General features: G+C 38.8%; 1 long non-coding RNA gene and 1 pseudogene across 2 annotated transcripts in view; one reads left to right on the top strand and one right to left on the bottom strand.

The window, feature by feature from the left end:
- The window catches only part of LOC112826644 (uncharacterized), a 75,335-nt gene that overhangs the window by 51,353 nt on the left and 6,521 nt on the right, over nt 1-17,461 (top strand). The window lies entirely within an intron of this gene.
- On the bottom strand, nt 6,330-6,398 carry LOC112827007 (U4 spliceosomal RNA; annotated as a pseudogene).

Raw genomic sequence — 17,461 nt, 5'->3', positions numbered from 1 at the left:
ACTAGGTTGTACACCTGAAACTAATGTAAGAGTGTGTGTCAGCTCTACCGCAATAAAGAAGAAAAAGTTGTGAAGTCCTTATCACATACAATAAATAGGGATCAGTCCAGCCTAGCCACATCACAGACAAACATCAGTTGTTTCCTAACCAGGACTTCTGATTGTTTATAACTTCAGCAAACTGAGAAGGCAACCAAAATCATCACTCTTGAGAAATGGACTCTAAAAAACGTTTTAGGCAACAAAATTGTATCCCCCAGAAGAAACATTGTTCAAGTCATGCAGATATAGAATTAAATATAAGATATTTAAGGCAACCCTCCTTCTTTCTTTCCTTCCTTCCCTCCTTCCTTCCTTTCTTCAAAAATATCTATTGACTATAAGCTAGGTGCCAGGTACTGTTCTGGGCAATGTGGATACACTCATGAGCAAAGCAGAAAAATCTCTACCTTTGCAAACCTTACCTTCTAGTCAAGGAATAAATGCAATAAACATAATAAATGAGTAGAACTGATCATGCCAATGCCCTATTTACATTTCCTCCACACTCATTAGTTGAAGGCTATTAACTATGAAGGAACAACTGCAACTTTCTGCCTGAGCCCCAGGAGCACACTCTTCCCACACTAGAGGAAAGGCAGAAATGAGTGTTGAAGCCCTGAAAACAGCCCTCCGCCAATGGCAGGAAGGGTGCTGATAGGTACATACCCCAGTTTCCTCATCTCTTGGTGGGAAGCAATTGAGCCTCAATTGTCCACAGAGATAATCCGCTTAATAACCTACCTCTCCCTGACTCACTACCCTACTGCCCTGCCTCTTTATCTTGAGGTCACCTCCCAAGTAAATTACTGCACTCAAATTTTGTCTTAGGATTTGCTTCTAAAAGACCTTGTTAAATACCAGACAAGTAAATTTTATAGTATATTAAAAGGTGACATAGAAAATAGAAATAAAAACATAAAGCACATTAAGAAGGATACAGATTAGAAGGTAAGAGACAATGTAGTAGAGGGCATTTGAACAGAGACTTGAAGGAGGCAAAGGAGTAAACTGTGGGGACGTCCAGAGGAAAGGTAATGTAGAAGTCCTGAAGTGGAGTATGTCTGGTGCATTCCAGACTTTGGAGGAGACCTTGTGACCGTCATAGAGTGTGTAAAGAAGAGAGTCATAGAAAATAGGATATGAGAGAGGTTAATAGTTGTAGGGAGGCATTAAAAATTTTATAAGGTCTTATAAAGATTTTGGATGCTAGCCTAAGTGATAGAGTGATATGGAAGAATTTGAGCAGAGGAGTAACATAATCTGACACATCTTAAAAGCTTCTCTTTAGTTACTGTGTTGAGAAAAGCCTACAAGAGGTCAAAGACAAGAAGCAGGAAGAGCAGATAGACATCTATTACAAAATGCACGCAGCAGTCCATCAACAGATGAATGAATTAATAAATTGTGGCATTTACATACAATGAAATATTATTTAGCCATAAAAAGGCATGAAGTACTGATACATGCTACAACATAAATGCTCAAAGATATTATGGTAAATGAAAAAGGCCAGACACAAAAGGTTGCATGTTGCATGATTTCATGTATAAGAAATGCCCAAAATAAATGAATCCATAGAGACAGAAAGCAGATTAGATTCTAGGGGTTGGGTAGAAGCAGATTTGGAAGTAACGTGTGAGTGGGTGTAGGGTTTTACTTTGAGATGATGAAAATATTTTGGAACTAGATAAAGAGCATGGTTGACAACAATGGGAATGTACTCAATGCCACTGAATAATTAACTCTAAAATGGTTAATTTTGTGTTATGTGAACTTCACCTCAATTAAAAAAAAACTTAGAAAGGAAAAAAAATACTTAAAAAACTAATGATGCTTTGAACCAGAGGACTAGTAATGAAGGTGATGAGAATGGTAGGATTGTGGACATATTTTATTCGTGGAATCAGGAGAATTTCAGGACCAGATGTCAGTGTGAAGTGTAAAAAAGGACTCCAAAGTTTTGGGCTTGAGCAACTACAGGAATAAATTTGCCATTTATAGGTACAGGAAGATTGCAGTTAGAACATGCTTAGGGTAGAAGATTAAGAGTTTAGTTTTGAATATAAGTTTGAGCTGTGTATTTAATAGTCAAGAGAATTTTGAAATGTCTAGCATGCAGGACAAAGATCGGGCTAGTATCACACCCATTGCATTATTATTTTCATATCAGTGAACAGTGAACAATCAGTATTTTAAATATGTGTTAAGTTTAAGAGAATTTAGTTTATTAGAGTAACATGTCAGCCTTGTAATTGTGAGCTAAAATGTATAAGCAAAATAAATAAATAAATAAAATGTCTAAGCAGAATTTAAATAGACTGGTGATTTTAAGTGGAAATTTTGGCTTTTATATAATATCAGATCATTTAAAAGAACTTAGAGCTTTCCATATTTGTATTTTTAATTTATTAGATCTCGTAAGAAATTATTAAATTCTTGAGACTTTCCAGTCATATCACTGACACAGTTGAAAAGACAAGAAAATGTTCTCTATCCATGACATTTAAGTGATTCAAAGGTGGATACACTTGCCAACAGATCCAACTGTTGTTCAAAGGCCCTTAAAAGTTATTGTAGACATATAAACATATAGTCAGTTTTATAAAATGAACCTAAAAGCTTCAGGAAGAACTAGGCTTCTAAATGTCAAACTTGAATAGATTGACCACTATTCCTTAAAAGCATGTTAACTGTTGACCAGTCTTTTCTACCCACAAAACTGCCCCCAAGAGCATCAACACGCTCACACTCAATAGCTTGCTCTGAGGAAAAATGAAGAGGTTGGTTGAATGTCTACTGCGTGGTTAAGCATATGTCTGAAGACCAGAGAAATTAAATGTGCTACTTAAAACTTCAAAGCCTAGATTTCCAGATATTTCCCAGTATTATTGATGCCTAAAGGGGATGGTGGTCTAATTGTGGCCTATTTTGGAGGTTCTGGCATTCTTTGTTGCATGTCAAGTTATCCAGGCAAATGTTTGGATGTCCATCTTGTTAAGATGCTTGATGCCTTTTACTACTCGAGCTGTTTTAACTATTCACCACCACACATACAAAAAGAAGAAAAGAAATAAAGAAAAGAAAGAAAAGGGGAAGAGCTAAACGTAATTGAAGGTAAATATTATCCTAATAAAGTGAAGAGTCAAGCTAGGACACTTTTTCTTTTCAATAGGAATAAAGAGTGACTAAAGCAATGTCATCGATTTTCTTAGGTGGCTTGCATATTGACTTTGAAGGCATTTTTCAAAGGGAGGCTTGAAAATGATCTTCAACAATGGTAGTGATGTTAGTGTAATGTAGAGTTTCCCTATGGGGCACTTTAAAGGACTCATTTGGACGTTTAAGTCCTGCTACGTAGGCTTTTAAAAAATTCATTTGTGATTACACACTGCATATTTTCTATAAACTAATTGGTTAGCAAAAGCAATATACAGCAATAAGAGAACTAAGAGAGTGGCAGGAAGGACATCACTCTGAACACAATAGGTTTGATAAAGTTTACAGATCAAATACAATTTTGGAGGCCTAAATGATTTTTTAAACACATTTTCAAGGGCTGCTAAAAGCTATACTAATAGTTACCAATATATCTAAGACTGACTACGTATAAGGCATTTTACACCGCCTATAAATATTCCTAACAACCTCCCTGCTAAATAGATACCACTGCTCCAATTTTAGAGGTAAGGAAATTGAGGGTCAGAAAAGTTGAATTGTCCAAAGTCATGCCATAAAGCAGGACAAAACCACGATTTGAATTAGTCTGTTCGGTGCCATGCCCTGAGTGTGATACTGAATAAAATACTCTCCAAAAGAGAAAAAGCAAAGGAGGCAATGTCCCTCTGTCCTCCTCTAAGATACAAATTTATGGGTATATTTATGACTTACCTACATCCAAAATGTTCTCATATAAATCATTTAATAGATTTCTTAAATGATGCTCAACTCAAGCAAGCATTTCATGTCATCAAACCTGACTTCTAATTTTTTTTCTTTTAAACCCAACTTGTTTTACTGTTTCAAAGAATCTAAATCCTGTATCTAAATGTAATAATAATTTTTAAAATCAAAAGTACCCGAAACATTATCGGATAGATGGACAGTGATGAACTTTCTGATGAATGAAGGAAATTTTAGGTTATGATTCACATTTGCACCAGATTCTTACTTGATGAAAAAAAAGTCTTCTTTTTTATAATGACCAAGGGAATAGGCCTGTAGATATCCCTTGTAAGGACTCCTTGATGCCAGAGCATATCAGCATAAAAAAGTAATAAAAGAGAGCTCACAAAGATCTAAAAAGTTTATGGAAAGAACAACTGCTTCATAATGAGAGTTTCCAGATCACAAAGTAAAAAGAAGAAATCCAACTATAAATCTATATTCAGAGTACAGAAGGGGAAATAGGGTATGAGGTAATTTTTGCCTTACTTTTTGAGCAGCACAGATCTTATGAACAGAGGTGGAAGCTATTCAATAACATTTATTGCGAGGCCTAGTTCAGTGCCTTCCACGGGTGGGCAGTCAATAAATCTTATCTGGAGATGATATTTATGCAATGATAATCAGTCTACTTCAGCACAGCAATTTTGGGGGAGAATATTGTCTGTGGTAAGGTTAAGCCTGTGAAGTTAAATAATAAAAAGAAGGGCAAAGACCAGATGTGGAAAGTATTCAAAAAAGAAATTAAGGTTTATGCAATATTTGCATAAGCACTGGCAATTACAATTCAGAAAAGTAAATGTGTTTTCAGAAAAATTTGAAACACATTTTGGTAAATGGCAGGGAAAGCATTAAAATTATACCTGATTCTTTCCTCCCTCCATCTTTACCAAGAGCACATATTTTTTGACTCATTCAGACAGTAAAGACAAAGATGCAGAAGTCTGACCTTTGTTCCAGGTCAGGGTGGAATGGATGATCCATAATGGAGTCCTTTTTACCTTGTCTCTTGACTCTATGTACACGAAATTAACAAATGATAAGCATTCCCCCTAGAGTTTTTGCCACACAAATATCAAACTAAGTAATTTCATACAATGATTTAATGGTTTGGTTTGATTATGTAACATGATTTAAACATAAAAAGTTTAGGTTGATTTTGAGTTGAGAATTCTTATTTTCCTAGAATGATCTAAAGTTCATTATCTCATTGAAGCGCACACACGCATACATAACACACACACACACCACACACCGGGGCTCTCTCAGCGAACAGTCAGGTGCTGATATATGAACTGACCTTGCATCTAGGAAAAAAGTCCCAAGCTGTGCTGACAGTTAATGTAGAAAAAATTTATACTTTTCCTTATGAACAATTTATTTTTAATGTAGCTTTTGTAGGGAATTTTCAAATATTGGACTTTGGTCTATTCTTTTTATATCTAATAAAGAACACCAGTTTAAGGAATGGCTGGTGGAAAGGAATAAAATGAGGAATGGGAAAGGGAGAAACATACCAAAGCTCTGCCAGTTTCTAAAGGTGGCAGGTAGAAATTATGTCATTCCATTCGCCATAAAGTTATCTAATGTATATGTCTCAGAAGTTGCTAATGTATATTGGACTCAAAAATAATATGTAAAGTGAAAGACGTAAGTAATCGGAGCCGAATCTGTCACCGTAACAGTCTCAATTTCTCATTTAATGTTTGTATGATTAGTGAGAAGAAAACCACACAGGACCGGACACCTTGTTACAAACCCAAAAAAGCAAGAGGTCATTTACTGCAAACTTCAAGTGACCCAACCACTAAAATCATTCCTATGTTAAGGTTTAATTTTAGTTGTCTTAGGTTTGCCTACATCCTTCCTTTTTTGCACTCATAAGCTCAGTTTGAAAGTCTACGGCAGGTGTGAGTCCAGCGAAGATTCCAGCAGTCAGCTAGGAAAGTAACTTCTACCTGACCTTCTTATAGAGAAAGTTGGGAAGAAGAAAACCCAAGCTGTTAAGTGAGCAGAGACAATGAAACCTAAGAGAGAGAGATTTCTTTCTCGTAGTCAGAGGGGATGCATGGGAGTGAAGCAATGGGAGTGTAGGAAGCCAACTTGTCCCAGGAACAGCCGTTAGCCGAACAGCCAGAAGATCTCAGCTGAAAATAAGAATGGACATTCTTTCTCTAGGGTTTCTCATTTTACACAGACTTTCTTCTGTGAGGAAGTCTGTGTTCACGATTTAAACGGGCAAAGTTTACAACAAATCTTTACAAGCAGACAGCTGAAGCCTTGGGAGCCAGTCACTTTGAAATTCAGGAGAGGACAAAACCAAAATTCCATGTTGCATTGACACCAAGTTCAATTAGCAATAATTGTGCCTCGGATAAACCTCATCGGCTATGATACTGCCACTGTGCAAAGCTGTGACACCAAGTCCAAATAAATTATGGATTTGTTCTTGTGGAAACAGTAGACTACACACACACTAATAAGCAAATTCTAAATTTGTCACACTTTTCTCATTAAGCCTGGCATAAGCACATGTATGCACACACATGTGAAAGAGAGAGAGGGAAAAAAAAAAAAAAACTATAGCACACTGACAGAGAACCCAAAGGAGACTGAACAATTTTTTTTCATTCTTTGTAATGTTCAAGTACTTAGTAATTACTAAATAATAATATATTTGATTCAGGGGGGAAAATTTCATGTTAGAATTGGGGGGAAAAAATCTTTCCAAGTAGGACTCTGTGAGTCTAGCTGAATGAGAGATGGTCAGACAAGGGGAATAAATCAAGCAGTGGTCAGTTTAAGAAAATCAGCCAAGACAAGGTGCAAACAAGGTATTCATCCACTCAACACTCATAAATAGTGAGCACCTACAACATTCCAAGCTCAAGCACTGCTTTCAGTGACTTCACAAATAACCTTGTCTGGCTGGCCAAAGGTGACATATCTGGGAGGCAGTCAACAGGAATCAGAAATTCAGGCTAATGAGAAGAAAGACAAGGATGAGACACCTGGGCGAAGTAATGAAGCCAAGGAGAGAACCTGGGCCCTCAGGCCACTGGACCCGCCAAACTTTGCAGAGAGGTGCTTCATCTAAATTCGGGAAAGCTCTCATATCACAGAGGGAGGAGACTAAAGCTGACCAAAATCCTATTCCATCTTGCTTAGCTCCCCATCAGCCCCCGTATCACCCTACTCTCATCCCATCCTCACTCCCATCTTTGCACATTTCTGCTCAAACCCCTTATCTTAGTACAAAAAAGATTTCTCAGTGCATTCCTTCCCATCACCTCCTGCCTTTTCTCTGCTCTCACTCTTCACCCAAGCCAGATGGAAGCAATTTCAGATCTGCACATGCAACATGCTCTTTCACGCTTACATCTTCCCACCCAAGCCTCTGTTTGATGAGTTCTCACATATGCTCGGCATTATGCCAAGTGCTCAATGTGAATTGCTCATATAATACCCATGAAAAGGCTACAGTGATTATTACTATTTTATAGACAAGGAAACTGAGACTTAAAGAGTTAAGACACTTGCCCAATTCTTCACAGCCATGAGTTGAATTAAGGGCTAACGCTCTGAGCACTGCCTCCAAAGTTCATTTCATCATGTATCACGCCATGCCCTGCCTTCTGTTTGGCTGACTCACACCTCAAACAAACTTTTCCTTACTCCATAATTTGATTTAGATGAGGTTCAGTATTCTCTCTAAACAGGCTGCCTATTCCTGTATCACAGCACTCATCACGCTCATCTGCACCGCTTGATTTGCTTGAGCATCTTTGCTCCAGTGTTGGCAAAAAGCCCACAAGCCCTTTAGATTCCCAGTGCTTACCCTAATGCCTGGTCCTTGGAAGGTGTTCAAGAAAAGTTTATTGACTCCCTCAGGAAAAAATAAATGTCATATGGCTATGTAGTCATGGGGAGTGGAGGGATTACAACACAAGCCTACCTGATTTCCAAGGCCTTCCTCTTCCAGTGTATTATACTAGCTCCCAGCTAATCAGGAATAAATGTCCTTACTCCATTCATAAAGTGGAGATAAGATTATTCGGTCAGTCATCCTTGAATTAGATGATGGGAGAACCAGAATTAAAATCTATTGTTTCTAATATCTAATATCTACTATCTAATATAATAGAGTAGGAACTCTATTATAAGTGTTTGTTGAATAAATAAGTCTGGTTCCAGCATATAGATAGCCCCTGCCTCCTGTGTTCTTTGCTACTTGCATAGTTTAACAGTGAGCATTGTATGCTCTAGAACATTGCCACTCAGGTTGCGATCTGTGGACCAGTGCGATCATCCTCACCAGGGAGCCTGTTAGAAATGTAGGATCTCGGGCCCTGCCCAGACCTACTAAATCAGAATTTGCATATCATCAGGATCCCCGAGTGACTAGTGGACATGGTGAAATTTGGGAAGCACTAACTCTAGAATATACAGTATGTATGGAGATGTGATTCCCACCTAAGAGACCTGCAATCTGAGTTAAAGAGAAAAGAAATCATCCTGGTCATAAAATACAGTAGATTAGCACTATAAAACAATATCAGCAAAGGAAGAACAACACTGATGTAAACTGGAAGCCATAGAGAATAAATTATTGCAGTATTTCTTAGGCAGAGAAGATGGAGCCCTCAATTGAGGTAGTGAGCTCACTGCCCAGCACACCTGCGTCTAAATCATGAGGAGGACAGGTCGGCTTCATATCATAACTCAAAGAGAAGGTTTGTATAGTGGATAAGGAGGTAGGATCTGGAGGTAAACTACCTGGGTTCAAATTCCAGCTCAGTCACCGACAAGCTCAATGATTTTTGTGACACTGGGTTTATTGCTTACACCTCGTTTCTTTTTGAAAAATGGGACAGTAAAGGCACCTGACTTACAGAGTTTTGATGAACATGAGATGGGAGCAGAACGTCTGACACAAGTAAGCACTTAATAGAAATAATAATATTGCATAATCATAATCATTCTTGAAATACATGAGCAGTTGGTTTATTTGGGGAGGGTTCCCCTGCCCTGGTAGTCTTCATTGGTGGCCTGGGTTGTCCCATTGCTGTTCCCACCTCTCCATCCCAAAATGTGGCTGCTTTTCTTCAGATCAGGGCGCTTAAGTAGGGTGCAGTTGACCATAAGCAGGTTAACCTTGTATGAAAACGTTGTGTGTAGAACTATATGTGCCTATTTGTTCAGAAATGTTCATAGCTTTTATTAGATTTTCAAAGGCACAAATGGCCTCGGACAGGTCATGAATCTCTGTTCTAGATGAGAGGGGATGATGGCATGGCTGAGAGCACAATATCAGCAACAGACTTCATTCTGGCCCTGACTTCACTAGCTGTGTGACTTATCTAAAAGTGTCGTCTCCCTTTAAAGTGGGGACAATAACACCATCTTCATAATCTCATTTCCTGTGAGGGATCGTCTAAGGATTCAGAATGCCATGCTCTGTGAAATGGTACTCTGTAATGGTAAGGAGTTTCCAGATGTTAGTGGCAGCTGTTCTTATTAGAGACTTCTCAAACATTTTCTCCCACAACTGGTTCAGGAGAGCATACCCACTTACTCCAAGGAGCTGTGTTCTCAGGAAACCTCCCCTTCCAGAGCGACAAGTGAGACAAGGTGGGCAGAAGTCTTCCGTACCCATAACTGGTGCCCCTGCCATGTTTACAAAGACAGAGACAGTTGAGTATAAGGAGAGGGAAATGCAGCAGGGAAGATTGGTTACAAAGAAATGTCACTCCAGCAGTAAAAGGTGATGGCGGTAGCAGCTCTGGGTGCTCTGGGTGCTCTGGGTGGTGGACCTGTAATCTCCAGACGGACGTCTGAGACACACATGCCCAGATGTGTCTCTAGCCAGCAGTGTTTTCTCTTCAGCAACACGTCTCCAGGCAGCCTTGCTGTGACGTTTCCACATATTAGCAACAAAAGGGAGTGGAATCTGGAATTCAGAAGTTCAAAAGATTCTGCTCTTTTCATTCAAAGAGGTCAAAACAAAGCAGTATACAGAGGAAGGAAAAAACAACCTCCACGAGTAGATCAGGACATAAGCCTGACTTTGACCTTAGATATTTCTACACTGTAATCGAGCAGACTGTCAGGAAGCTATGCGTAGATAGTGGAGGCGCAAGTGAAAATAAGACAGAGAGCAGGGTGTGAGCATAGTGCTAGATCCGTAACACCTTCACCTCGTAGCACACTTGTGTGTCCCATGCATTTGCCGGCAGCTTTCCTGCCCATCAAGAGGGAATCTAGCAGGAAGACTGCTAAAAGGGAACTATCTGGAAGTCAGATTTCTGTCTATGTCAGTAGGACAAGCGTGGGACAGTCCTGTGCTGAGGGCCCAAGGAGCACAAGAGTTTTTAAAAGATGTGTCCTGGTCTTCCTCGTGGGCTTGAACAATCCATTCCAACTAGTCTTTCCCAGCTTGCATTCCTTTTATATTTAAAAAGGAAAATGGCAGGCTCTCTCTGTCTTGCCCTTATTTCTTTCAGATCAGAAACAAGGATATGAAGTCAGTTCCTGAAGAAATGACATAGGAAAGCTATTTAAGACTTTAAATTCTTGATGATGGGGAAAAGTAGGATGATGTTGGGTGTTTCCTGTCTCCCTGTGGGATTGAGTCATTGCATATGTTAACCATGACCATATTTCACCAATTTGTTCACATCTTCTTCTCCCTGAGCTTTACTGCTTGAACAGTGCCAGTAATGAGCAGAAACGTATTTGTCTCTCATAACTGTCAGAGATGACACAGGGAAGCCAAATGAATGTGGGAGGTACTGTTTTGTTTCTAATTAACAAGCATTTTCAAGTATTTGTGTAAAGAAAAGAAGTTGACATTCAAAGGGTTGGAATCTTTTGCCCTTTTCTATGTTTTTCTTTAAGGAAAAAAAAGGAAATGCTGTGTGTACAATTCGGTGGAAATGATAGGAATAGCTAAAAATGAAATATGAAAAAAAATTAAATCATCCAGGTACCATGAAGCAATGCACAGCTGAAGGTACCTTATTACTTTATATTATACCTTCTCATTCTAAATAACTACTGTTATATAATATGAATCATTGATGTTTAATAATAGAAATAACCACAGTCAGATGCCAAATCAAGAAGAAAGGATCTGTATTTTGAAAAAAAGAACTCTCTTAATGTACATGCCACATAAACGTTCAGGGCTTGAGCTCTGAAAGGAATCCTGCAGTGGAGAGCTATTGAGAAAAGCGGCTCTGAGCAAAAGAGGAGGGGGGCAAAGCCAGATTCAAGTCTGGCTCTTTCCCAGCTGAAGTAAGTGACACTATGAAAGTACGGCGAGGCCTAGCTCTGTGTGTGAATATCACCACACACTGGCACCCTTTCTGGTTGCCTACTAAGCAGCTAGCAAAATTCAATGTGCCGTGTGTCCATCCATCAAAAATACCTTCGGATGGATCTAATAAGAAGAGAGCTCAGTATTATGCATCTTGAGGGAATTAAAAAAAAAACTAGACATTATGACTCAAAGACAAAAAGCAAAACATAAAAAGAAAAATATCTCTTCAGGGAAAAATAGCAACAAATAGAAGGCATTAATATTGCAGAGTGCAATGTATTAATAGTGAAAAGTCAAAAGTAAAGGGATGCCCACTGGTAGTGTCCAGTAAGTATCCGTGACATGAAGAGAATATACTTGCAATGAGGATGTGGATTCAATCATTTACACCTTCCCTGAAAGAGAGATGTTTTTAGCAGAGAAGGAGTCGATGGAGAAGATCCATGAGAATTCACAGGCGAGTGTAATGTGTTGTTCAAAGTACTGTATCAGAATATAACTAGCTACAGGTCACAGAAAAATGTGATGGACAGCAATTCGAAGCAGTGGAGATTCCTTTGTCTCACAAAACAAAAAGTCTGGAGATGGGCAGCTGCTGGTATCAGTTTTGCAGTCTCAAAAGATAAGAGTTGGAACTTCTGTGATTTTCTTGGCTCTCCCTCTTGGCTGCAAGATGGCTGCTGCAGCTCCAGTCATCATAACTTCATTTAAGGCAATAACAACAACAAAAGCAAAGAAAGAATAAAAGGCAGATAGAAGATGGGAGTGGGGAAAGGTGGAGTGAATAGTAGTCATGGTATATGTAGTATAGGCCACTTTTGTTAGGAAAAGTAAAGCATTCCCGGAGCCCCTGTTCCCTCTGCAGGCTACTGCTTGTATCTCATTGACCAGAACTATTTTCATTTCTCTATCACAGAGAGTCTGATAAGGTGAGCCTTGAGTTTTTCCAGTCTCCAGAATGGTTGGCAGAAAGAGGTTGGGAATGCCTGATGATCTACCAAAGGTCAATGCCTGCTATCATTGGACAGAAAAATAATAGAAAATACGGGAGATGGTGAGATTAGTTTGAGGAACTGAAACTCTCTGGCTGGTATTTTGAAAGATCCTGCCGAAGCGTGTGCGCGCACGCGCGCGCGCACACACACACACACACACACACACACACACAGCACAAAAGTAAATTGTGGGTGGAAATAACATCTAGAATATCTTGTTTACAAAAACATTCACACCCTTATAATATACTTTCACACTTTTATGCACTGGAAAATTTTCCACCCATGACAGAAGAGCAGCCATCTCTGAAACAGGATATGGCAGTAATTCGCCAAGCTGCACACAGGAATTCTCGGACACAGGTTAAGCAGGGAAAGAGAAACCACTTTCATCAGAGCAATACTACAAAAATGGATTATAAGAATAGAATGCATCTACTTAAAGAATCTCCCACTCACGTTCCACATCTCACCCTATCTCTTCTCTGCACTGTTATCAAACAAGTGACATCTGTTTTATGTAGCGCCAAGGCACTTGGTCTTATTTGTGGATGTTTTATTGATTCGCAGCACGGCATGCCTTGCAGAGGACCCGTGTCCTGTCACCTTGAATGAGGGGGGAGGAGATGGGAGTTCTATGCTTTGCTTACTCCCTGTCCATGGAGTCTTTATGCACCTCCCTGACTCTGGAATTCTAAGGGACTTGCCAAGGACTGCAGCAACTAGCATAATTGCAGGATTATGCTAGATATTAAATAAGTGAATGAAACCAATTCCGCTTTGACCTCAAAAAAGAGCATAAAACCAATGAAAGATTTTCCAGTTCTGAGAATACCAAGTCTGTTTGATTCAAGCCCTTCTGAAAGCCTTTTTATGGTTCAGAGAAAGTCACCAAGGTCTATCTTAGACAAACCTAAGCATGTTAGGATGTCCCTAACTATTTACAGGGCACGGAGGCAACAGGACCCTGTGGAAAGAGTGGGAGCTTTAAACCAAACAGTCCTAGGTGCAAATCCTAGTTCTACCCATTGCTAGCCAATGCCCTCAGCTACTTGCTGAAGTTCTCTGAGTCTTCTCCTCTTGCGTGCAGATAAGGTTGGTCGTGTCTACCCGGTGGAGATAACTTTGCACAGTGCCTAACACATATGCTTGGCACTCTATGGAGGACAACAAACATTAGTAGGGTAAGCCCTCTGTTACCACCATGGTCTCCACAGATTGATATTCCATGGGTCCAGAACCTCCCCAGGTGTGACCCTGAGGGAAATAGAGTCAGTAGGACAGTTCCCCAGGCCCCTGACAACCCAGAATAGGGCAATCTGGGGTTCAGCGCTGCCTAATGAAAAGAATGTAGCTAATCTAGTGTCAGGAGTGTTCCAGCGTACAAGAAATGCAGTAGAGAGAGGATGTCAAAGATACCAACAGTTTAGAGGACAGAAAGATGAAAGGGAGATCCAAAAGGACTTAAAAATGGAGTGGTAATGGAGGCATGAAGAAAATCAGGAAAAAAAAAAAAACAGAGAAAGATCTGTGGGGAGAATCGAATGCACCACAATTAAAGAAGGTGAGGTTAAAAAAAAAAAAAATTTAAAGCCTTTGAATTTCATAAAACTGTTACTCCCAAGAGTGAAGTGGAATGGGATTGCCTGTGATAACTAGGAAATGGCCGAATAAGCAGTGAAAGCTTGGCAGTTGAAAGCCAGAGTTGCAGACAAAGGTCAAGCAAGGTTTCGGAGGGCTTGCTTTAGAACAGGGTTTCTCAACCTGGGTGCTACTGATGTTTTGGGCTAGATATTCTTTGTTGTGGGAGATGTTCTGTGCATTGCAGAATGTTTAGCAGTATCCCTGGCCTCTACTCGCTGGCTGTCAGGAGACCCTCCCACCCCGCCAGTCGCAATAAAAGATGTCTGCAGACATTGCCGAAAGTCCTTGGGGGGCGGGGTAGGGAGTGAGGAACGCGCTACAGAATTACTTCCTGTTGAAAGCCACTGCTTTAGAATGCAGAGACCTGTGTATGTTTTAAACCACAAGGAAAGAAATATATAAATAGTTTCAATTTCTCGTTATGTCAAGCTTTTCTGTTTCATATCAATATAAGGGGAAAAAATGCCAAAATTTCAAATGGTAAACAGAAAAAGGAAAAATAGCAATGACTGTCAACTAGAGGGGATGGCAATCAGTAGTTCTTTGTTGATTTTCCCAGCAATAGTGCAAAGAAAGATAACTTTGGGAGAAAGTCCTGGACTGTACCTTGATTTTATTTAATTTCAGGATATGACCAAATGAAGAATAAAGAATCTCTATTTCTAAAATTAAAAAAATTAGAAAAACTTGTTATAGTTTGAAAATAAATTTCCAGCCAAGATATTTGAAAGAACTCAATAGGCTTACAGTACCCTTACTGTACGGATGGAAAAAAGAAATGAATATGACAGGAAGTCTTTATAGACTTAGCTTGTCTTTTGGCTTTTTTAGACATGATGCATTTGGAGTCTTTCAATTGTTCCTACCTCCCGGCTTTCTTTCAGTATGAAAGCTCTGGCATTCAGTCATGAAATACAGCACCCCAGTTGCTCCTATTTTTAAGCAGATTCTGCAGGGTTGATATTAGTATGGTTTTAATGTTTTAGGCAGAAGTTCAAAAAATAAATAATTCAACTCCATATCTTTACTTTGTTGTATATTAAAGAAATATAATTCATAATAAACATCTGCTTTCTTGTAATAGCGTAACAAACAGCAAAGAAAATTGGGTGTGAGAAACAGCATATACTTGTGCATATATGTAATTAAACCTTAAAAGAATAGCTGAGTGATTTTTTTTTTGTACCAGTCTAAGAATTAATAACACTCAGGTAAGTGTCATGTCTTATAAAAGTGCTATGGTAGATATAATGGCTTGGTCCGGTGGTAACACCTGTTAAGATCTCTCAATTTATAGAGAGCTCTCAGAGATACATGCTAAGGTGTTACTATGGGGAACCAGAACAACTGGTCAGCTCAGAAAGGGGGAAAATCAATAAAATTGATTATTTGGCATTGTGAACACACCTCTCCTAAAAAGGTGATCACATTTAATTTTCACTTTCCAATTGTTTGCTTTAAATTGCATTGATAAGAACTTACAGGAAATTACTATAGAGATTGCACTGTTATCTTTATACCAAAATATATAATGCTTATATTTTCTTCTGTCTCTTATCAAATATGTCCCTGAAGAAATAATGGATATTTGAAAAAGTAATTGGTGGATTTTCTGGAAAAGTCCCCAAAGATAAGGACTTTAATTTTAAAAATAGCCATTAGGTTAAAACCAATAAACTCTGGTGTAGAGCCTGTTGCAAATGAGGTCAAACTCTTGAGTTAATTCTGGGATAAGCTGTTTATTTTGGTCTACTTCCATGACTATAAATTGTAGCTTCAATCCAGGCCAGCCAACTCAAAACTACAGATGTTAGTCCAAGAGGGACTACTCTCTAGTATGAATGAATCAACTCAAACCCACGACCATTACTGGAAAAACAATTCTGAGTACATAGACCCTCCCTGAAAACAATTCCAAGTATACAGACCTTCCCTAATGATCCATTAACGGGGCAAAAAATCAACCAGCATATCTTGTTCTTGTGGCTGATCAATAATGCTACCATCATTTAGGGGAAAAAAACTATATATTTGCCATTCTGAATCGCAATAAAAAAGGAAAATTCTACAATCAGCTCAAATTCAACCTAAGATTACTAGTTATAAAGTATCTGTGCCTCTCTATAAATCAGCAGGGCTGATTGTAGATGTGGCCTGTAGATTCACAGTTAAGTTATATTATAGTCAGCCTTAGTCACTGTTTTAAAACTGTTATTAAACAGGATTTAAAATGCCATTTGTTTGAGACATGACTCAGATTATAGGGTTCCAACTGACAAGGAAGTTCTCAAAGGGTAGGAAGGTAGAGCACCCATATTCTACAAAATGAAGTTCCAAATGACAACAAAACCTTTACTGAAAACAATGAAAATCAATATTCCATCCCATACCATAAACACGATAACCCGATATATCTGGCACCCAGAAACTTGAGTCCTAAAGGAAGCTGACAGGAAGTTGAAGTGTTATTGATGCCGAAACAATACATAGTGTTTTGAATGCTGCAAAAGGATGATGATAAAAACAGAAAAGAAGCTTTTAGTGTTGATTAGAAAACATCTTGCAGATGACTTTATCTGTTGTCGATAATTAATTTTACAAAAAAGAAGGCAGCCATATTATCTCACCTTAGAGTTCTTGCAGTTGCTTATTTTTCAAGTTACTTTTATGAAAATGAGATTAAATAACAAGAACACATGCCTGTCTTGGGCATTCTTTTTTAAAAGCAATCTTAGCATCCACAGTTTCAACCAAATTTCTCAATTTACTACAGATTTACTAAAGATGTAAATATCCTCAACGTTCACCATAATTGATGTTTAAAATATTTAACTCAAGTTACTGTAAGAGTCTGAAAAGTCATTTTGTCTTTAATATACCCTGTTTATTAAAGCATAAAATTAGAAAATACATTTTCAAAAGCTTATTCAAAAGGTATGATTGAAGCAAAGAAACAGAAGTTGGTATGATAGATGAGTAATCAGATGGCTTATTTTCAGCCATGCCAGACCAAATATTTACAGTCCCATTACAGAGCTCTTTTTAGTCAAGCTGCCTGAATTTGCTCTCAGTTGTTCTCAACATCTGTGTGTGTGTGTGTGTGTGTGTGTGTGTGTGTGTGTGTGTGTGTGTGTAGCTGGGGAGGGGTGCAGTAAGGTGGGAGAGTAGGGGGCTAATGTAGAGGACATGTCAAAATGTCATACCATGTAGTTCTTCTCAAATAGACTCTGACCCTGTAAGTCAGAGGGGGATCCAGTGTAGACTGTTTTAATTAGTAACCCCGGTGATTCTGACAGAAGTGGTCCATGAACACTATTTTGAGAAATGTTGCAGCCATCTGTTTAACACTTGAGAAGCCTTGCTTTACATCCTTAATATTCTCTTCCCGACCATTCTCAGGAATGTACACTCCTCAGGAAAGACTCCTTCTTACTGTTTCCTTGGGATATACCTCCAGTCTCTGCCTCAAATCTTGCATCTCTCCCTGAACCATTTCCTTCCACTGGCCTTGATGTTT

The sequence above is a fragment of the Callorhinus ursinus genome, unplaced genomic scaffold, assembly GCF_003265705.2.
Source record: "Callorhinus ursinus isolate GAN/ISIS: 27379988/994484 unplaced genomic scaffold, GSC_fseal_2.0 scaffold7, whole genome shotgun sequence".
Classification (NCBI taxonomy): domain Eukaryota; kingdom Metazoa; phylum Chordata; class Mammalia; order Carnivora; family Otariidae; genus Callorhinus; species Callorhinus ursinus.
This window is presented reverse-complemented; position numbering and strand designations above follow the sequence as displayed.